Source organism: Sceloporus occidentalis, unplaced genomic scaffold (assembly GCF_023333645.1).
Source record: "Sceloporus occidentalis isolate IW3139 unplaced genomic scaffold, rSceOcc1.0.p SCAF_300, whole genome shotgun sequence".
Classification (NCBI taxonomy): Eukaryota; Metazoa; Chordata; class Lepidosauria; order Squamata; family Phrynosomatidae; genus Sceloporus; species Sceloporus occidentalis.
Window position 1 is genome coordinate 466,192 of NW_028317280.1, and position 24,132 is coordinate 490,323.

The window sequence follows — 24,132 nt, forward strand, 5'->3', positions numbered from 1 at the left end:
TGCTTTTCAAGTGTTTTCTTGGTTTCAGCAAGCCCATCAGTACATTACATGCAGCAAATACACTGTTTCCATGTTTCACCTAAAACAAGGGACACTATCAAGGGGAATTAGCTCAAATGGTAGAGTGCTCGCTTAGCATGCGAGAGGTAGCAGGATCGATGCCTGCATTCTCCAGTTACATTATTTATACTTTATACATTTTCAATAATTTTGTGCTTAACGCTGGCAATAAATTGGAGGGAATCAAACTATATAGACCTTATGATTTTCCACAGATTTTTCATGTGCTTTTCAAGTGTTTTCTTGGTTTCATGTGTAATTAGAGCAGTACATGCAGCAAGCACATCAGTACATTACTTGCAGCAAATACACTGTTTCCCTGTTTCTCCTAAAACAAGTGACACTATCAAGGGGAATTAGCTCAAATGGTAGAGCGCTCGCTTAGCATGCGAGAGGTAGCAGGATCGATGCCTGCATTCTCCAGTTACTTTATTTATACTTTATAAATTTTCAATAGTTTTGTGCTTAACGCTGGCAATAAATTGGAGGGAAACAAACTATATAGACCTTATGCTTTTCCACAGATTTTTCATGTGCTTTTCAAGTGTTTTCTTGGTTTCAGCAAGCCCATCAGTACATTACATGCAGCAAATACACTGTTTCCATGTTTCACCTAAAACAAGGGACGCTATCAAGGGGAATTAGCTCAAATGGTAGAGTGCTCACTTACCATGCGAGAGGTAGCAGGATCGATGCCTGCATTCTCCAGTTACATTATTTATACTTTATACATGTTCAATAATTTTGTGCTTAACGCTGGCAATAAATTGGAGGGAAACAAACTATATAGACCTTATGATTTTCCACAGATTTTTCATGTGCTTTTCAAGTGTTTTCTTGGTTTCATGTGTAATTAGAGCAGTACATGCAGCAAGCACATCAGTACATTACTTGCAGCAAATACACTGTTTCCCTGTTTCTCCTAAAACAAGTGACACTATCAAGGGGAATTAGCTCAAATGGTAGAGCGCTCGCTTAGCATGCGAGAGGTAGCAGGATCGATGCCTGCATTCTCCAGTTACTTTATTTATACTTTATAAATTTTCAATAATTTTGTGCTTAACGCTGGCAATAAATTGGAGGGAAACAAACTATATAGACCTTATGCTTTTCCACAGATTTTTCATGTGCTTTTCAAGTGTTTTCTTGGTTTCATGTGTAATTAGAGCAGTACATGCAGCAAGCCCATCAGTACATTACTTGCAGCAAATACACTGTTTCCCTGTTTCACCTAAAAGGTAGAAAGTTATGTAGGGGAATTAGCTCAAATAGTAGAGCGCTAGCATCATGATGACATCACAATGGGTTCATGATGACATCATCATGATGACATCACAATGGGTTCATGATGACATCATCACAATGGGTTCATGATGACATCATCATGACGACATCATAATGGGTTCATGATGATATCATCATGACAACATCATAATGGGTTCATGATGACATCATCATAATGGGTTAATGATGACATCATCATGATGTCATCGTAATGGGTTAATGAAGACATCATCATGATGTCATCGTAATGGGTTCATGATGACATCATCATGACGTCATCATAATGGGTTCATGATGACATCGTCATGATGACATCATAATGGGTGCATGATGACATAATAATGGGTTCATGATGACATCATCATGACGACATCATAATTAGTTCATGATGACATCATCATGACCACATCATAATGGGTTCGTGGTGACATCATCACAATGGGTTCATAATGACATCATCATAATGGGTTCATAATGACATCATCATGACAACATCATAATGGGTTCATGATGACATTATCATGACGACATCATAAAGGGTTCATGATGACATCATCATGACGACATCATAATGGGTTCATGATGACATCATCATGATGACATCATAATGGGTTCATGATGACATCATCATGGCAACATCATAATGGGTTCATGATGACATCATCATGACAACATCATAATGGGTTTATGATGACATCATCATGATGACATCACAATGTGTTCATGATGACATCATCATAATGGGTTCATGGTGACATCATCACGACGACATCATAATGGGTTCATGATGACATCATCATGAAACCATCATAATAGGTTCATGATGACATCATCATAATGGGTTCATGATGACATCATGATGACATCATAATGGGTTCATGATGACATCATCATGACAACATCATAATGGGTTCATGATGACGTCATCATGACAACATCATAATGGGTTCATCATGACATTATCATGACGACATCATAAAGGGTTCATGATGACATAATCATAATGGGTTCATGATGACATCATGACGACATCATAATGGGTTCATGATGACATCATCATGATGACATCATAATGGGTTCATGATGACATCATCATGACGACATCATAATGGGTTCATGATGACATCATCATGGTAACATCATAATGGTTTCATGATGACGACATCATAATGGGTTCATGATGACGACATCATAATGGGTTCATGATGACGACATCATAATGGGTTTATGATGACATCATCATGATGACATCACAATGTGTTCATGATGACATCATCATAGTGGGTTTATGATGACATCATCATGGCGACATCATAATGGGTTCATGATGACATCATCATGATGACATCATCACAATGGTCATCATGATGACCTTATGCTTTCCCACAGATTTTTCATGTGCTTTTCAAGTGTTTTCTTGGTTTCATGTGTAATTAGAGCAGTACATGCAGCAAGCCCATCAGTACATTTCTTGCAGCAAATACACTGTTTCCCAGTTTCAACTAAAAGGTAGAAAGTTATGTAGGGGAATTAGCTCAAATGGTAGAGCGCTCGCTTTGCATGCGAGAGGCAGCGGGATCAATGCCCGCATTCTCCAGTTAATTATTTATACTTTATACATTTTCAATAATGTTGTGCTTAACGCTGGCAATAAATTGGAGGGAAACAAACTATATAGACCTTATGCTTTCCCACAGATTTTTCATGTGCTTTTCAAGTGTTTTCTTGGTTTCAGCAAGCCCATCAGTACATTACATGCAGCAAATACACTGTTTCCATGTTTCACCTAAAACAAGGGACACTATCAAGGGGAATTAGCTCAAATGGTAGAGTGCTCGCTTACCATGCGAGAGGTAGCAGGATCGATGCCTGCATTCTCCAGTTACATTATTTATACTTTATACATGTTCAATAATTTTGTGCTTAACGCTGGCAATAAATTGGAGGGAAACAAACTATATAGACCTTATGATTTTCCACAGATTTTTCATGTGCTTTTCAAGTGTTTTCTTGGTTTCATGTGTAATTAGAGCAGTACATGCAGCAAGCACATCAGTACATTACTTGCAGCAAATACACTGTTTCCCTGTTTCTCCTAAAACAAGTGACACTATCAAGGGGAATTAGCTCAAATGGTAGAGCGCTCGCTTAGCATGCGAGAGGTAGCAGGATCGATGCCTGCATTCTCCAGTTACTTTATTTATACTTTATAAATTTTCAATAATTTTGTGCTTAACGCTGGCAATAAATTGGAGGGAAACAAACTATATAGACCTTATGCTTTTCCACAGATTTTTCATGTGCTTTTCAAGTGTTTTCTTGGTTTCATGTGTAATTAGAGCAGTACATGCAGCAAGCCCATCAGTACATTACTTGCAGCAAATACACTGTTTCCCTGTTTCACCTAAAAGGTAGAAAGTTATGTAGGGGAATTAGCTCAAATAGTAGAGCGCTAGCATCATGATGACATCACAATGGGTTCATGATGACATCATCATGATGACATCACAATGGGTTCATGATGACATCATCACAATGGGTTCATGATGACATCATCATGACGACATCATAATGGGTTCATGATGATATCATCATGACAACATCATAATGGGTTCATGATGACATCATCATAATGGGTTAATGATGACATCATCATGATGTCATCGTAATGGGTTAATGAAGACATCATCATGATGTCATCGTAATGGGTTCATGATGACATCATCATGACGTCATCATAATGGGTTCATGATGACATCGTCATGATGACATCATAATGGGTGCATGATGACATAATAATGGGTTCATGATGACATCATCATGACGACATCATAATTAGTTCATGATGACATCATCATGACCACATCATAATGGGTTCGTGGTGACATCATCACAATGGGTTCATAATGACATCATCATAATGGGTTCATAATGACATCATCATGACAACATCATAATGGGTTCATGATGACATTATCATGACGACATCATAAAGGGTTCATGATGACATCATCATGACGACATCATAATGGGTTCATGATGACATCATCATGATGACATCATAATGGGTTCATGATGACATCATCATGGCAACATCATAATGGGTTCATGATGATATCATCATGACAACATCATAATGGGTTTATGATGACATCATCATGATGACATCACAATGTGTTCATGATGACATCATCATAATGGGTTCATGGTGACATCATCACGACGACATCATAATGGGTTCATGATGACATCATCATGAAACCATCATAATAGGTTCATGATGACATCATCATAATGGGTTCATGATGACATCATGATGACATCATAATGGGTTCATGATGACATCATCATGACAACATCATAATGGGTTCATGATGACGTCATCATGACAACATCATAATGGGTTCATCATGACATTATCATGACGACATCATAAAGGGTTCATGATGACATAATCATAATGGGTTCATGATGACATCATGACGACATCATAATGGGTTCATGATGACATCATCATGATGACATCATAATGGGTTCATGATGACATCATCATGACGACATCATAATGGGTTCATGATGACATCATCATGGTAACATCATAATGGTTTCATGATGACGACATCATAATGGGTTCATGATGACGACATCATAATGGGTTCATGATGACGACATCATAATGGGTTTATGATGACATCATCATGATGACATCACAATGTGTTCATGATGACATCATCATAGTGGGTTTATGATGACATCATCATGGCGACATCATAATGGGTTCATGATGACATCATCATGATGACATCATCACAATGGTCATCATGATGACCTTATGCTTTCCCACAGATTTTTCATGTGCTTTTCAAGTGTTTTCTTGGTTTCATGTGTAATTAGAGCAGTACATGCAGCAAGCCCATCAGTACATTTCTTGCAGCAAATACACTGTTTCCCAGTTTCAACTAAAAGGTAGAAAGTTATGTAGGGGAATTAGCTCAAATGGTAGAGCGCTCGCTTTGCATGCGAGAGGCAGCGGGATCAATGCCCGCATTCTCCAGTTAATTATTTATACTTTATACATTTTCAATAATGTTGTGCTTAACGCTGGCAATAAATTGGAGGGAAACAAACTATATAGACCTTATGCTTTCCCACAGATTTTTCATGTGCTTTTCAAGTGTTTTCTTGGTTTCAGCAAGCCCATCAGTACATTACATGCAGCAAATACACTGTTTCCCTGTTTCACCTAAAACAAGGGACACCACTATCAAGGGGAATTAGCTCGGATGGTAGAGTGCTCGCTTAGCATGCGATAGGTAGCGGGATCGATGCCTGCATTCTCCAGTTACTTTATCTATACTTTATAAATTTTCAATAATTTTGTGCTTAACGCTGGCAATAAATTGGAGGGAAACCAACTATATAGACCTTATGCTTTTCCACAGATTTTTCATGTGCTTTTCAAGTGTTTTCTTGGTTTCATGTGTAATTAGAGCAGTACATGCAGCAAGCCATCAGTGCATTACTTGCAGCAAATACAGTTTCCCTGTTTAACCTAAAAAGAAGAAAGGTATGTAGGAGAATTAGCTCAAATGGTAGAGTGCTTGCTTTGCATCAAGGGGAATTAGCTCAAATGGTAGAGTGCTCGCTCAGCATGCGAGAGGTAGCTGGATCGATGCCTGCATTCTCCAGTTACTTTATTTATACTTTATAAATTTTCAATAATTTTGTGCTTAACGCTGGCAATAAATTGGAGGGAAACAAACTATATAGACCTTATGCTTTTCCACAGATTTTTCATGTGCTTTTCAAGTGTTTTCTTGGTTTCAACAAGCCCATCAGTACATTACATGCAGCAAATACACTGTTTCCATGTTTCACCTAAAACAAGGGACCCTATCAAGGGGAATTAGCTCAAATGGTAGAGTGCTCGCTTAGCATGCGAGAGGTAGCAGGATCGATGCCTGCATTCTCCAGTTACATTATTTATACTTTATACATTTTCAATAATTTTGTGCTTAACGCTGGCAATAAATTGGAGGGAAACAAACTATATAGACCTTATGATTTTCCACAGATTTTTCATGTGCTTTTCAAGTGTTTTCTTGGTTTCATGTGTAATTAGAGCAGTACATGCAGCAAGCACATCAGTACATTACTTGCAGCAAATACACTGTTTCCCTGTTTCTCCTAAAACAAGTGACACTATCAAGGGGAATTAGCTCAAATGGTAGAGCGCTCGCTTAGCATGCGAGAGGTAGCAGGATCGATGCCTGCATTCTCCAGTTACTTTATTTATACTTTATAAATTTTCAATAATTTTGTGCTTAACGCTGGCAATAAATTGGAGGGAAACAAACTATATAGACCTTATGCTTTTCCACAGATTTTTCATGTGCTTTTCAAGTGTTTTCTTGGTTTCATGTGTAATTAGAGCAGTACATGCAGCAAGCCCATCAGTACATTACTTGCAGCAAATACACTGTTTCCCTGTTTCACCTAAAAGGTAGAAAGTTATGTAGGGGAATTAGCTCAAATAGTAGAGCGCTAGCATCATGATGACATCACAATGGGTTCATGATGACATCATCATGATGACATCACAATGGGTTCATGATATCATCACAATGGGTTCATGATGACATCATCATGACAACATCATAATGGGTTCATGATGATATCATCATGATGTCATCGTAATGGGTTCATGATGACATCATCATGACGTCATCATAATGGGTTCATGATGACATCGTCATGATGACATCATAATGGGTGCATGATGACATAATAATGGGTTCATGATGACATCATCATGACGACATCATAATTAGTTCATGATGACATCATCATGACCACATCATAATGGGTTCGTGGTGACATCATCACAATGGGTTCATAATGACATCATCATAATGGGTTCATAATGACATCATCATGACAACATCATAATGGGTTCATGATGACATTATCATGACGACATCATAAAGGGTTCATGATGACATCATCATGACGACATCATAATGGGTTCATGATGACATCATCATGATGACATCATAATGGGTTCATGATGACATCATCATGGCAACATCATAATGGGTTCATGATGACATCATCATGACAACATCATAATGGGTTTATGATGACATCATCATGATGACATCACAATGTGTTCATGATGACATCATCATAATGGGTTCATGGTGCCATCATCACGACGACTTCATAATGGGTTCATGATGACATCATCATGAAACCATCATAATAGGTTCATGATGACATCATCATAATGGGTTCATGATGACATCATGATGACATCATAATGGGTTCATGATGACATCATCATGACAACATCATAATGGGTTCATGATGACATCATCATGACAACATCATAATGGGTTCATGATGACATTATCATGACGACATCATAAAGGGTTTGTGATGACATAATCATAATGGGTTCATGATGACATCATGACGACATCATAATGGGTTCATGATGACATCATCATGACGACATCATAATGGGTTCATGATGACATCATCATGACGACATCATAATGGGTTCATGATGACATCATCATGGTAACATCATAATGGTTTCATGATGACGACATCATAATGGGTTCATGATGACGACATCATAATGGGTTCATGATGACGACATCATAATGGGTTTATGATGACATCATCATGATGACATCACAATGTGTTCATGATGACATCATCATAGTGGGTTTATGATGACATCATCATGGCGACATCATAATGGGTTCATGATGACATCATCATGATGACATCATCACAATGGTCATCATGATGACCTTATGCTTTCCCACAGATTTTTCATGTGCTTTTCAAGTGTTTTCTTGGTTTCATGTGTAATTAGAGCAGTACATGCAGCAAGCCCATCAGTACATTTCTTGCAGCAAATACACTGTTTCCCAGTTTCAACTAAAAGGTAGAAAGTTATGTAGGGGAATTAGCTCAAATGGTAGAGCGCTCGCTTTGCATGCGAGAGGCAGCGGGATCAATGCCCGCATTCTCCAGTTAATTATTTATACTTTATACATTTTCAATAATGTTGTGCTTAACGCTGGCAATAAATTGGAGGGAAACAAACTATATAGACCTTATGCTTTCCCACAGATTTTTCATGTGCTTTTCAAGTGTTTTCTTGGTTTCAGCAAGCCCATCAGTACATTACATGCAGCAAATACACTGTTTCCCTGTTTCACCTAAAACAAGGGACACCACTATCAAGGGGAATTAGCTCGGATGGTAGAGTGCTCGCTTAGCATGCGATAGGTAGCGGGATCGATGCCTGCATTCTCCAGTTACTTTATCTATACTTTATAAATTTTCAATAATTTTGTGCTTAACGCTGGCAATAAATTGGAGGGAAACCAACTATATAGACCTTATGCTTTTCCACAGATTTTTCATGTGCTTTTCAAGTGTTTTCTTGGTTTCAGCAAGCCCATCAGTACATTACATGCAGCAAATACACTGTTTCCATGTTTCACCTAAAACAAGGGACACTATCAAGGGGAATTAGCTCAAATGGTAGAGTGCTCGCTTAGCATGCGAGAGGTAGCAGGATCGATGCCTGCATTCTCCAGTTACATTATTTATACTTTATACATTTTCAATAATTTTGTGCTTAACGCTGGCAATAAATTGGAGGGAAACAAACTATATAGACCTTATGATTTTCCACAGATTTTTCATGTGCTTTTCAAGTGTTTTCTTGGTTTCATGTGTAATTAGAGCAGTACATGCAGCAAGCACATCAGTACATTACTTGCAGCAAATACACTGTTTCCCTGTTTCTCCTAAAACAAGTGACACTATCAAGGGGAATTAGCTCAAATGGTAGAGCGCTCGCTTAGCATGCGAGAGGTAGCAGGATCGATGCCTGCATTCTCCAGTTACTTTATTTATACTTTATAAATTTTCAATAATTTTGTGCTTAACGCTGGCAATAAATTGGAGGGAAACAAACTATATAGACCTTATGCTTTTCCACAGATTTTTCATGTGCTTTTCAAGTGTTTTCTTGGTTTCATGTGTAATTAGAGCAGTACATGCAGCAAGCCCATCAGTACATTACTTGCAGCAAATACACTGTTTCCCTGTTTCACCTAAAAGGTAGAAAGTTATGTAGGGGAATTAGCTCAAATAGTAGAGCGCTAGCATCATGATGACATCACAATGGGTTCATGATGACATCATCATGATGACATCACAATGGGTTCATGATGACATCATCACAATGGGTTCATGATGACATCATCATGACGACATCATAATGGGTTCATGATGATATCATCATGATGTCATCGTAATGGGTTCATGATGACATCATCATGACGTCATCATAATGGGTTCATGATGACATCGTCATGATGACATCATAATGGGTGCATGATGACATAATAATGGGTTCATGATGACATCATCATGACGACATCATAATTAGTTCATGATGACATCATCATGACCACATCATAATGGGTTCGTGGTGACATCATCACAATGGGTTCATAATGACATCATCATAATGGGTTCATAATGACATCATCATGACAACATCATAATGGGTTCATGATGACATTATCATGACGACATCATAAAGGGTTCATGATGACATCATCATGACGACATCATAATGGGTTCATGATGACATCATCATGATGACATCATAATGGGTTCATGATGACATCATCATGGCAACATCATAATGGGTTCATGATGACATCATCATGACAACATCATAATGGGTTTATGATGACATCATCATGATGACATCACAATGTGTTCATGATGACATCATCATAATGGGTTCATGGTGCCATCATCACGACGACTTCATAATGGGTTCATGATGACATCATCATGAAACCATCATAATAGGTTCATGATGACATCATCATAATGGGTTCATGATGACATCATAATGGGTTCATGATGACATCATCATGACAACATCATAATGGGTTCATGATGACATCATCATGACAACATCATAATGGGTTCATGATGACATTATCATGACGACATCATAAAGGGTTCGTGATGACATAATCATAATGGGTTCATGATGACATCATGACGACATCATAATGGGTTCATGATGACATCATCATGACGACATCATAATGGGTTCATGATGACATCATCATGACGACATCATAATGGGTTCATGATGACATCATCATGGTAACATCATAATGGTTTCATGATGACGACATCATAATGGGTTCATGATGACGACATCATAATGGGTTCATGATGACGACATCATAATGGGTTTATGATGACATCATCATGATGACATCACAATGTGTTCATGATGACATCATCATAGTGGGTTTATGATGACATCATCATGGCGACATCATAATGGGTTCATGATGACATCATCATGATGACATCATCACAATGGTCATCATGATGACCTTATGCTTTCCCACAGATTTTTCATGTGCTTTTCAAGTGTTTTCTTGGTTTCATGTGTAATTAGAGCAGTACATGCAGCAAGCCCATCAGTACATCCCTTGCAGCAAATACACTGTTTCCCAGTTTCAACTAAAAGGTAGAGAGTTATGTAGGGGAATTAGCTCAAATGGTAGAGCGCTCGCTTTACATGCGAGAGGCAGCGGGATCAATGGCCGCATTCTCCAGTTAATTATTTATACTTTATACATTTTCAATAATGTTGTGCTTAACGCTGGCAATAAATTGGAGGGAAACAAACTATATAGACCTTATGCTTTCCCACAGATTTTTCATGTGCTTTTCAAGTGTTTTCTTGGTTTCAGCAAGCCCATCAGTACATTACATGCAGCAAATACACTGTTTCCCTGTTTCACCTAAAACAAGGGACACCACTATCAAGGGGAATTAGCTCGGATGGTAGAGTGCTCGCTTAGCATGCGATAGGTAGCGGGATCGATGCCTGCATTCTCCAGTTACTTTATCTATACTTTATAAATTTTCAATAATTTTGTGCTTAACGCTGGCAATAAATTGGAGGGAAACCAACTATATAGACCTTATGCTTTTCCACAGATTTTTCATGTGCTTTTCAAGTGTTTTCTTGGTTTCATGTGTAATTAGAGCAGTACATGCAGCAAGCCATCAGTGCATTACTTGCAGCAAATACAGTTTCCCTGTTTAACCTAAAAAGAAGAAAGGTATGTAGGAGAATTAGCTCAAATGGTAGAGTGCTCGCTTAGCATCAAGGGGAATTAGCTCAAATGGTAGAGTGCTCGCTCAGCATGCGAGAGGTAGCTGGATCGATGCCTGCATTCTCCAGTTACTTTATTTATACTTTATAAATTTTCAATAATTTTGTGCTTAACGCTGGCAATAAATTGGAGGGAAACAAACTATATAGACCTTATGCTTTTCCACAGATTTTTCATGTGCTTTTCAAGTGTTTTCTTGGTTTCAGCAAGCCCATCAGTACATTACATGCAGCAAATACACTGTTTCCATGTTTCACCTAAAACAAGGGACACTATCAAGGGGAATTAGCTCAAATGGTAGAGTGCTCGCTTAGCATGCGAGAGGTAGCAGGATCGATGCCTGCATTCTCCAGTTACATTATTTATACATTTTCAATAATTTTGTGCTTAACGCTGGCAATAAATTGGAGGGAAACAAACTATATAGACCTTATGATTTTCCACAGATTTTTCATGTGCTTTTCAAGTGTTTTCTTGGTTTCATGTGTAATTAGAGCAGTACATGCAGCAAGCACATCAGTACATTACTTGCAGCAAATACACTGTTTCCCTGTTTCTCCTAAAACAAGTGACACTATCAAGGGGAATTAGCTCAAATGGTAGAGCGCTCGCTTAGCATGCGAGAGGTAGCAGGATCGATGCCTGCATTCTCCAGTTACTTTATTTATACTTTATAAATTTTCAATAATTTTGTGCTTAACGCTGGCAATAAATTGGAGGGAAACAAACTATATAGACCTTATGCTTTTCCACAGATTTTTCATGTGCTTTTCAAGTGTTTTCTTGGTTTCATGTGTAATTAGAGCAGTACATGCAGCAAGCCCATCAGTACATTACTTGCAGCAAATACACTGTTTCCCTGTTTCACCTAAAAGGTAGAAAGTTATGTAGGGGAATTAGCTCAAATAGTAGAGCGCTAGCATCATGATGACATCACAATGGGTTCATGATGACATCATCATGATGACATCACAATGGGTTCATGATATCATCACAATGGGTTCATGATGACATCATCATGACGACATCATAATGGGTTCATGATGATATCATCATGATGTCATCGTAATGGGTTCATGATGACATCATCATGACGTCATCATAATGGGTTCATGATGACATCGTCATGATGACATCATAATGGGTGCATGATGACATAATAATGGGTTCATGATGACATCATCATGACGACATCATAATTAGTTCATGATGACATCATCATGACCACATCATAATGGGTTCGTGGTGACATCATCACAATGGGTTCATAATGACATCATCATAATGGGTTCATAATGACATCATCATGACAACATCATAATGGGTTCATGATGACATTATCATGACGACATCATAAAGGGTTCATGATGACATCATCATGACGACATCATAATGGGTTCATGATGACATCATCATGATGACATCATAATGGGTTCATGATGACATCATCATGGCAACATCATAATGGGTTCATGATGACATCATCATGACAACATCATAATGGGTTTATGATGACATCATCATGATGACATCACAATGTGTTCATGATGACATCATCATAATGGGTTCATGGTGCCATCATCACGACGACTTCATAATGGGTTCATGATGACATCATCATGAAACCATCATAATAGGTTCATGATGACATCATCATAATGGGTTCATGATGACATCATGATGACATCATAATGGGTTCATGATGACATCATCATGACAACATCATAATGGGTTCATGATGACATCATCATGACAACATCATAATGGGTTCATGATGACATTATCATGACGACATCATAAAGGGTTTGTGATGACATAATCATAATGGGTTCATGATGACATCATGACGACATCATAATGGGTTCATGATGACATCATCATGACGACATCATAATGGGTTCATGATGACATCATCATGACGACATCATAATGGGTTCATGATGACATCATCATGGTAACATCATAATGGTTTCATGATGACGACATCATAATGGGTTCATGATGACGACATCATAATGGGTTCATGATGACGACATCATAATGGGTTTATGATGACATCATCATGATGACATCACAATGTGTTCATGATGACATCATCATAGTGGGTTTATGATGACATCATCATGGCGACATCATAATGGGTTCATGATGACATCATCATGATGACATCATCACAATGGTCATCATGATGACCTTATGCTTTCCCACAGATTTTTCATGTGCTTTTCAAGTGTTTTCTTGGTTTCATGTGTAATTAGAGCAGTACATGCAGCAAGCCCATCAGTACATTTCTTGCAGCAAATACACTGTTTCCCAGTTTCAACTAAAAGGTAGAAAGTTATGTAGGGGAATTAGCTCAAATGGTAGAGCGCTCGCTTTGCATGCGAGAGGCAGCGGGATCAATGCCCGCGTTCTCCAGTTAATTATTTATACTTTATACATTTTCAATAATGTTGTGCTTAACGCTGGCAATAAATTGGAGGGAAACAAACTATATAGACCTTATGCTTTCCCACAGATTTTTCATGTGCTTTTCAAGTGTTTTCTTGGTTTCAGCAAGCCCATCAGTACATTACATGCAGCAAATACACTGTTTCCCTGTTTCACCTAAAACAAGGGACACCACTATCAAGGGGAATTAGCTCAAATGGTAGAGTGCTCGCTCAGCATGCGAGAGGTAGCCGGATCGATGCCTGCCTTCTCCAGTTACTTTATTTATACTTTATAAATTTTCAATAATTTTGTGCTTAACGCTGGCAATAAATTGGAGGGAAACAAACTATATAGACCTTATGCTTTTCCACAGATTTTTCATGTGGTTTTCAAGTGTTTTCTTGGTTTCAGCAAGCCCATCAGTATATTACATGCAGCAAATACACTGTTTCCATGTTTCACCTAAAACAAGGGACGCTGTCAAGGGGAATTAGCTCAAATGGTAGAGTGCTCGCTTAGCATGCGAGAGGTAGCAGGATCGATGCCTGCATTCTCCAGTTACATTATTTATACTTTATACATTTTCAATAATTTTGTGCTTAACGCTGGCAATAAATTGGAGGGAAACAAACTATATAGACCTTATGATTTTCCACAGATTTTTCATGTGCTTTTCAAGTGTTTTCTTGGTTTCATGTGTAATTAGAGCAGTACATGCAGCAAGCACATCAGTACATTACTTGCAGCAAATACACTGTTTCCCTGTTTCTCCTAAAACAAGTGACACTATCAAGGGGAATTAGCTCAAATGGTAGAGCGCTCGCTTAGCATGCGAGAGGTAGCAGGATCGATGCCTGCATTCTCCAGTTACTTTATTTATACTTTATAAATTTTCAATAATTTTGTGCTTAACGCTGGCAATAAATTGGAGGGAAACAAACTATATAGACCTTATGCTTTTCCACAGATTTTTCATGTGCTTTTCAAGTGTTTTCTTGGTTTCATGTGTAATTAGAGCAGTACATGCAGCAAGCCCATCAGTACATTACTTGCAGCAAATACACTGTTTCCCTGTTTCACCTAAAAGGTAGAAAGTTATGTAGGGGAATTAGCTCAAATAGTAGAGCGCTAGCATCATGATGACATCACAATGGGTTCATGATGACATCATCATGATGACATCACAATGGGTTCATGATGACATCATCACAATGGGTTCATGATGACATCATCATGACGACATCATAATGGGTTCATGATGATATCATCATGATGTCATCGTAATGGGTTCATGATGACATCATCATGACGTCATCATAATGGGTTCATGATGACATCGTCATGATGACATCATAATGGGTGCATGATGACATAATAATGGGTTCATGATGACATCATCATGACGACATCATAATTAGTTCATGATGACATCATCATGACCACATCATAATGGGTTCGTGGTGACATCATCACAATGGGTTCATAATGACATCATCATAATGGGTTCATAATGACATCATCATGACAACATCATAATGGGTTCATGATGACATTATCATGACGACATCATAAAGGGTTCATGATGACATCATCATGACGACATCATAATGGGTTCATGATGACATCATCATGATGACATCATAATGGGTTCATGATGACATCATCATGGCAACATCATAATGGGTTCATGATGACATCATCATGACAACATCATAATGGGTTTATGATGACATCATCATGATGACATCACAATGTGTTCATGATGACATCATCATAATGGGTCCATGGTGCCATCATCACGACGACTTCATAATGGGTTCATGATGACATCATCATGAAACCATCATAATAGGTTCATGATGACATCATCATAATGGGTTCATGATGACATCATAATGGGTTCATGATGACATCATCATGACAACATCATAATGGGTTCATGATGACATCATCATGACAACATCATAATGGGTTCATGATGACATTATCATGACGACATCATAAAGGGTTCGTGATGACATAATCATAATGGGTTCATGATGACATCATGACGACATCATAATGGGTTCATGATGACATCATCATGACGACATCATAATGGGTTCATGATGACATCATCATGACGACATCATAATGGGTTCATGATGACATCATCATGGTAACATCATAATGGTTTCATGATGACGACATCATAATGGGTTCATGATGACGACATCATAATGGGTTCATGATGACGACATCATAATGGGTTTATGATGACATCATCATGATGACATCACAATGTGTTCATGATGACATCATCATAGTGGGTTTATGATGACATCATCATGGCGACATCATAATGGGTTCATGATGACATCATCATGATGACATCATCACAATGGTCATCATGATGACCTTATGCTTTCCCACAGATTTTTCATGTGCTTTTCAAGTGTTTTCTTGGTTTCATGTGTAATTAGAGCAGTACATGCAGCAAGCCCATCAGTACATCCCTTGCAGCAAATACACTGTTTCCCAGTTTCAACTAAAAGGTAGAGAGTTATGTAGGGGAATTAGCTCAAATGGTAGAGCGCTCGCTTTACATGCGAGAGGCAGCGGGATCAATGGCCGCATTCTCCAGTTAATTATTTATACTTTATACATTTTCAATAATGTTGTGCTTAACGCTGGCAATAAATTGGAGGGAAACAAACTATATAGACCTTATGCTTTCCCACAGATTTTTCATGTGCTTTTCAAGTGTTTTCTTGGTTTCAGCAAGCCCATCAGTACATTACATGCAGCAAATACACTGTTTCCCTGTTTCACCTAAAACAAGGGACACCACTATCAAGGGGAATTAGCTCGGATGGTAGAGTGCTCGCTTAGCATGCGATAGGTAGCGGGATCGATGCCTGCATTCTCCAGTTACTTTATCTATACTTTATAAATTTTCAATAATTTTGTGCTTAACGCTGGCAATAAATTGGAGGGAAACCAACTATATAGACCTTATGCTTTTCCACAGATTTTTCATGTGCTTTTCAAGTGTTTTCTTGGTTTCATGTGTAATTAGAGCAGTACATGCAGCAAGCCATCAGTGCATTACTTGCAGCAAATACAGTTTCCCTGTTTAACCTAAAAAGAAGAAAGGTATGTAGGAGAATTAGCTCAAATGGTAGAGTGCTCGCTTAGCATCAAGGGGAATTAGCTCAAATGGTAGAGTGCTCGCTCAGCATGCGAGAGGTAGCTGGATCGATGCCTGCATTCTCCAGTTACTTTATTTATACTTTATAAATTTTCAATAATTTTGTGCTTAACGCTGGCAATAAATTGGAGGGAAACAAACTATATAGACCTTATGCTTTTCCACAGATTTTTCATGTGCTTTTCAAGTGTTTTCTTGGTTTCAGCAAGCCCATCAGTACATTACATGCAGCAAATACACTGTTTCCATGTTTCACCTAAAACAAGGGACACTATCAAGGGGAATTAGCTCAAATGGTAGAGTGCTCGCTTAGCATGCGAGAGGTAGCAGGATCGATGCCTGCATTCTCCAGTTACATTATTTATACATTTTCAATAATTTTGTGCTTAACGCTGGCAATAAATTGGAGGGAAACAAACTATATAGACCTTATGATTTTCCACAGATTTTTCATGTGCTTTTCAAGTGTTTTCTTGGTTTCATGTGTAATTAGAGCAGTACATGCAGCAAGCACATCAGTACATTACTTGCAGCAAATACACTGTTTCCCTGTTTCTCCTAAAACAAGTGACACTATCAAGGGGAATTAGCTCAAATGGTAGAGCGCTCGCTTAGCATGCGAGAGGTAGCAGGATCGATGCCTGCATTCTCCAGTTACTTTATTTATACTTTATAAATTTTCAATAATTTTGTGCTTAACGCTGGCAATAAATTGGAGGGAAACAAACTATATAGACCTTATGCTTTTCCACAGATTTTTCATGTGCTTTTCAAGTGTTTTCTTGGTTTCATGTGTAATTAGAGCAGTACATGCAGCAAGCCCATCAGTACATTACTTGCAGCAAATACACTGTTTCCCTGTTTCACCTAAAAGGTAGAAAGTTATGTAGGGGAATTAGCTCAAATAGTAGAGCGCTAGCATCATGATGACATCACAATGGGTTCATGATGACATCATCATGATGACATCACAATGGGTTCATGATATCATCACAATGGGTTCATGATGACATCATCATGACGACATCATAATGGGTTCATGATGATATCATCATGATGTCATCGTAATGGGTTCATGATGACATCATCATGACGTCATCATAATGGGTTCATGATGACATCGTCATGATGACATCATAATGGGTGCATGATGACATAATAATGGGTTCATGATGACATCATCATGACGACATCATAATTAGTTCATGATGACATCATCATGACCACATCATAATGGGTTCGTGGTGACATCATCACAATGGGTTCATAATGACATCATCATAATGGGTTCATAATGACATCATCATGACAACATCATAATGGGTTCATGATGACATTATCATGACGACATCATAAAGGGTTCATGATGACATCATCATGACGACATCATAATGGGTTCATGATGACATCATCATGATGACATCATAATGGGTTCATGATGACATCATCATGGCAACATCATAATGGGTTCATGATGACATCATCATGACAACATCATAATGGGTTTATGATGACATCATCATGATGACATCACAATGTGTTCATGATGACATCATCATAATGGGTTCATGGTGCCATCATCACGACGACTTCATAATGGGTTCATGATGACATCATCATGAAACCATCATAATAGGTTCATGATGACATCATCATAATGGGTTCATGATGACATCATGATGACATCATAATGGGTTCATGATGACATCATCATGACAACATCATAATGGGTTCATGATGACATCATCATGACAACATCATAATGGGTTCATGATGACATTATCATGACGACATCATAAAGGGTTCGTGATGACATAATCATAATGGGTTCATGATGACATCATGACGACATCATAATGGGTTCATGATGACATCATCATGACGACATCATAATGGGTTCATGATGACATCATCATGACGACATCATAATGGGTTCATGATGACATCATCATGGTAACATCATAATGGTTTCATGATGACGACATCATAATGGGTTCATGATGACGACATCATAATGGGTTCATGATGACGACATCATAATGGGTTTATGATGACATCATCATGATGACATCACAATGTGTTCATGATGACATCATCATAGTGGGTTTATGATGACATCATCATGGCGACATCATAATGGGTTCATGATGACATCATCATGATGACATCATCACAATGGTCATCATGATGACCTTATGCTTTCCCACAGATTTTTCATGTGCTTTTCAAGTGTTTTCTTGGTTTCATGTGTAATTAGAGCAGTACATGCAGCAAGCCCATCAGTACATTTCTTGCAGCAAATACACTGTTTCCCAGTTTCAACTAAAAGGTAGAAAGTTATGTAGGGGAATTAGCTCAAATGGTAGAGCGCTCGCTTTACATGCGAGAGGCAGCGGGATCAATGCCCGCGTTCTCCAGTTAATTATTTATACTTTATACATTTTCAATAATGTTGTGCTTAACGCTGGCAATAAATTGGAGGGAAACAAACTATATAGACCTTATGCTTTCCCACAGATTTTTCATGTGCTTTTCAAGTGTTTTCTTGGTTTCAGCAAGCCCATCAGTACATTACATGCAGCAAATACACTGTTTCCCTGTTTCACCTAAAACAAGGGACACCACTATCAAGGGGAATTAGCTCAAATGGTAGAGTGCTAGCTCAGCATGCAAGAGGTAGCCGGATCGATGCCTGCCTTCTCCAGTTACTTTATTTATACTTTATAAATTTTCAATAATTTTGTGCTTAACGCTGGCAATAAATTGGAGGGAAACAAACTATATAGACCTTATGCTTTTCCACAGATTTTTCATGTGGTTTTCAAGTGTTTTCTTGGTTTCAGCAAGCCCATCAGTATATTACATGCAGCAAATACACTGTTTCCATGTTTCACCTAAAACAAGGGACGCTGTCAAGGGGAATTAGCTCAAATGGTAGAGTGCTCGCTTAGCATGCGAGAGGTAGCAGGATCGATGCCTGCATTCTCCAGTTACATTATTTATACTTTATACATTTTCAATAATTTTGTGCTTAACGCTGGCAATAAATTGGAGGGAAACAAACTATATAGACCTTATGATTTTCCACAGATTTTTCATGTGCTTTTCAAGTGTTTTCTTGGTTTCATGTGTAATTAGAGCAGTACATGCAGCAAGCACATCAGTACATTACTTGCAGCAAATACACTGTTTCCCTGTTTCTCCTAAAACAAGTGACACTATCAAGGGGAATTAGCTCAAATGGTAGAGCGCTCGCTTAGCATGCGAGAGGTAGCAGGATCGATGCCTGCATTCTCCAGTTACTTTATTTATACTTTATAAATTTTCAATAATTTTGTGCTTAACGCTGGCAATAAATTGGAGGGAAACAAACTATATAGACCTTATGCTTTTCCACAGATTTTTCATGTGCTTTTCAAGTGTTTTCTTGGTTTCATGTGTAATTAGAGCAGTACATGCAGCAAGCCCATCAGTACATTACTTGCAGCAAATACACTGTTTCCCTGTTTCACCTAAAAGGTAGAAAGTTATGTAGGGGAATTAGCTCAAATAGTAGAGCGCTAGCATCATGATGACATCACAATGGGTTCATGATGACATCATCATGATGACATCACAATGGGTTCATGATGACATCATCACAATGGGTTCATGATGACATCATCATGACGACATCATAATGGGTTCATGATGATATCATCATGACAACATCATAATGGGTTCATGATGACATCATCATAATGGGTTAATGATGACATCATCATGATGTCATCGTAATGGGTTAATGAAGACATCATCATGATGTCATCGTAATGGGTTCATGATGACATCATCATGACGTCATCATAATGGGTTCATGATGACATCGTCATGATGACATCATAATGGGTGCATGATGACATAATAATGGGTTCATGATGACATCATCATGACGACATCATAATTAGTTCATGATGACATCATCATGACCACATCATAATGGGTTCGTGGTGACATTATCATGACGACATCATAAAGGGTTCATGATGACATCATCATGACGACATCATAATGGGTTCATGATGACATCATCATGATGACATCATAATGGGTTCATGATGACATCATCATGGCAACATCATAATGGGTTCATGATGACATCATCATGACAACATCATAATGGGTTTATGATGACATCATCATGATGACATCACAATGTGTTCATGATGACATCATCACAATGGGTTCATAATGACATCATCATAATGGGTTCATAATGACATCATCATGACAACATCATAATGGGTTCATGATGACATTATCATGACGACATCATAAAGGGTTCATGATGACATCATCATGACGACATCATAATGGGTTCATGATGACATCATCATGATGACATCATAATGGGTTCATGATGACATCATCATGGCAACATCATAATGGGTTCATGATGACATCATCATGACAACATCATAATGGGTTTATGATGACATCATCATGATGACATCACAATGTGTTCATGATGACATCATCATAATGGGTTCATGGTGACATCATCACGACGACATCATAATGGGTTCATGATGACATCATCATGAAACCATCATAATAGGTTCATGATGACATCATCATAATGGGTTCATGATGACATCATGATGACATCATAATGGGTTCATGATGACATCATCATGACAACATCATACTGGGTTCATGATGACGTCATCATGACAACATCATAATGGGTTCATCATGACATTATCATGACGACATCATAAAGGGTTCATGATGACATAATCATAATGGGTTCATGATGACATCATGACGACATCATAATGGGTTCATGATGACATCATCATGACGACATCATAATGGGTTCATGATGACATCATCATGACGACATCATAATGGGTTCATGATGACATCATCATGGCAACATCATAATGGTTTCATGATGACGACATCATAATGGGTTCATGATGACGACATCATAATGGGTTCATGATGACGACATCATAATGGGTTTATGATGACATCATCATGATGACATCACAATGTGTTCATGATGACATCATCATAGTGGGTTTATGATGACATCATCATGGCGACATCATAATGGGTTCATGATGACATCATCATGATGACATCATCACAATGGTCATCATGATGACCTTATGCTTTCCCACAGATTTTTCATGTGCTTTTCAAGTGTTTTCTTGGTTTCATGTGTAATTAGAGCAGTACATGCAGCAAGCCCATCAGTACATTTCTTGCAGCAAATACACTGTTTCCCAGTTTCAACTAAAAGGTAGAAAGTTATGTAGGGGAATTAGCTCAAATGGTAGAGCGCTCGCTTTGCATGCGAGAGGCAGCGGGATCAATGCCCGCATTCTCCAGTTAATTATTTATACTTTATACATTTTCAATAATGTTGTGCTTAACGCTGGCAATAAATTGGAGGGAAACAAACTATATAGACCTTATGCTTTCCCACAGATTTTTCATGTGCTTTTCAAGTGTTTTCTTGGTTTCAGCAAGCCCATCAGTACATTACATGCAGCAAATACACTGTTTCCCTGTTTCACCTAAAACAAGGGACACCACTTTCAAGGGGAATTAGCTCGGATGGTAGAGTGCTCGCTTAGCATGCGATAGGTAGCGGGATCGATGCCTGCATTCTCCAGTTACTTTATCTATACTTTATAAATTTTCAATAATTTTGTGCTTAACGCTGGCAATAAATTGGAGGGAAACCAACTATATAGACCTTATGCTTTTCCACAGATTTTTCATGTGCTTTTCAAGTGTTTTCTTGGTTTCATGTGTAATTAGAGCAGTACATGCAGCAAGCCATCAGTGCATTACTTGCAGCAAATACAGTTTCCCTGTTTAACCTAAAAAGAAGAAAGGTATGTAGGAGAATTAGCTCAAATGGTAGAGTGCTCGCTTAGCATCAAGGGGAATTAGCTCAAATGGTAGAGTGCTCGCTCAGCATGCGAGAGGTAGCTGGATCGATGCCTGCATTCTCCAGTTACTTTATTTATACTTTATAAATTTTCAATAATTTTGTGCTTAACGCTGGCAATAAATTGGAGGGAAACAAACTATATAGACCTTATGCTTTTCCACAGATTTTTCATGTGCTTTTCAAGTGTTTTCTTGGTTTCAGCAAGCCCATCAGTACATTACATGCAGCAAATACACTGTTTCCATGTTTCACCTAAAACAAGGGACACTATCAAGGGGAATTAGCTCAAATGGTAGAGTGCTCGCTTAGCATGCGAGAGGTAGCAGGATCGATGCCTGCATTCTCCAGTTACATTATTTATACTTTATACATTTTCAATAATTTTGTGCTTAACGCTGGCAATAAATTGGAGGGAAACAAACTATATAGACCTTATGATTTTCCACAGATTTTTCATGTGCTTTTCAAGTGTTTTCTTGGTTTCATGTGTAATTAGAGCAGTACATGCAGCAAGCACATCAGTACATTACTTGCAGCAAATACACTGTTTCCCTGTTTCTCCTAAAACAAGTGACACTATCAAGGGGAATTAGCTCAAATGGTAGAGCGCTCGCTTAGCATGCGAGAGGTAGCAGGATCGATGCCTGCATTCTCCAGTTACTTTATTTATACTTTATAAATTTTCAATAATTTTGTGCTTAACGCTGGCACTAAATTGGAGGGAAACAAACTATATAGACCTTATGCTTTTCCACAGATTTTTCATGTGCTTTTCAAGTGTTTTCTTGGTTTCATGTGTAATTAGAGCAGTACATGCAGCAAGCCCATCAGTACATTACTTGCAGCAAATACACTGTTTCCCTGTTTCACCTAAAAGGTAGAAAGTTATGTAGGGGAATTAGCTCAAATAGTAGAGCGCTAGCATCATGATGACATCACAATGGGTTCATGATGACATCATCATG

General features: G+C 38.1%; 14 non-coding genes across 14 annotated transcripts; all 14 read left to right on the forward strand.

Annotated features, from left to right (window-relative positions):
* Nucleotides 1–410: 410 nt before the first annotated feature.
* TRNAA-AGC (transfer RNA alanine (anticodon AGC)) lies at nt 411–483 on the forward strand. The gene has a single exon. It is a non-coding gene; the product is annotated as a tRNA-Ala (tRNA).
* Nucleotides 484–1,004: 521 nt separating this feature from the next.
* On the forward strand, nt 1,005–1,077 carry TRNAA-AGC (transfer RNA alanine (anticodon AGC)). Its single transcript has one exon. It is a non-coding gene; the product is annotated as a tRNA-Ala (tRNA).
* A 1,791-nt stretch (nt 1,078–2,868) lies between these two features.
* TRNAA-UGC (transfer RNA alanine (anticodon UGC)) lies at nt 2,869–2,941 on the forward strand. Its single transcript has one exon. It is a non-coding gene; the product is annotated as a tRNA-Ala (tRNA).
* Nucleotides 2,942–3,461: 520 nt separating this feature from the next.
* On the forward strand, nt 3,462–3,534 carry TRNAA-AGC (transfer RNA alanine (anticodon AGC)). Its single transcript has one exon. It is a non-coding gene; the product is annotated as a tRNA-Ala (tRNA).
* Nucleotides 3,535–5,325: 1,791 nt separating this feature from the next.
* On the forward strand, nt 5,326–5,398 carry TRNAA-UGC (transfer RNA alanine (anticodon UGC)). Its single transcript has one exon. It is a non-coding gene; the product is annotated as a tRNA-Ala (tRNA).
* A 1,155-nt stretch (nt 5,399–6,553) lies between these two features.
* Nucleotides 6,554–6,626, forward strand: TRNAA-AGC (transfer RNA alanine (anticodon AGC)). Its single transcript has one exon. It is a non-coding gene; the product is annotated as a tRNA-Ala (tRNA).
* A 1,691-nt stretch (nt 6,627–8,317) lies between these two features.
* TRNAA-UGC (transfer RNA alanine (anticodon UGC)) lies at nt 8,318–8,390 on the forward strand. Its single transcript has one exon. It is a non-coding gene; the product is annotated as a tRNA-Ala (tRNA).
* Nucleotides 8,391–9,198: 808 nt separating this feature from the next.
* On the forward strand, nt 9,199–9,271 carry TRNAA-AGC (transfer RNA alanine (anticodon AGC)). The gene has a single exon. It is a non-coding gene; the product is annotated as a tRNA-Ala (tRNA).
* A 2,904-nt stretch (nt 9,272–12,175) lies between these two features.
* TRNAA-AGC (transfer RNA alanine (anticodon AGC)) lies at nt 12,176–12,248 on the forward strand. The gene has a single exon. It is a non-coding gene; the product is annotated as a tRNA-Ala (tRNA).
* A 2,572-nt stretch (nt 12,249–14,820) lies between these two features.
* TRNAA-AGC (transfer RNA alanine (anticodon AGC)) lies at nt 14,821–14,893 on the forward strand. The gene has a single exon. It is a non-coding gene; the product is annotated as a tRNA-Ala (tRNA).
* Nucleotides 14,894–17,797: 2,904 nt separating this feature from the next.
* TRNAA-AGC (transfer RNA alanine (anticodon AGC)) lies at nt 17,798–17,870 on the forward strand. Its single transcript has one exon. It is a non-coding gene; the product is annotated as a tRNA-Ala (tRNA).
* Nucleotides 17,871–20,442: 2,572 nt separating this feature from the next.
* On the forward strand, nt 20,443–20,515 carry TRNAA-AGC (transfer RNA alanine (anticodon AGC)). The gene has a single exon. It is a non-coding gene; the product is annotated as a tRNA-Ala (tRNA).
* A 2,007-nt stretch (nt 20,516–22,522) lies between these two features.
* Nucleotides 22,523–22,595, forward strand: TRNAA-UGC (transfer RNA alanine (anticodon UGC)). The gene has a single exon. It is a non-coding gene; the product is annotated as a tRNA-Ala (tRNA).
* A 1,155-nt stretch (nt 22,596–23,750) lies between these two features.
* TRNAA-AGC (transfer RNA alanine (anticodon AGC)) lies at nt 23,751–23,823 on the forward strand. Its single transcript has one exon. It is a non-coding gene; the product is annotated as a tRNA-Ala (tRNA).
* Nucleotides 23,824–24,132: the final 309 nt, after the last annotated feature.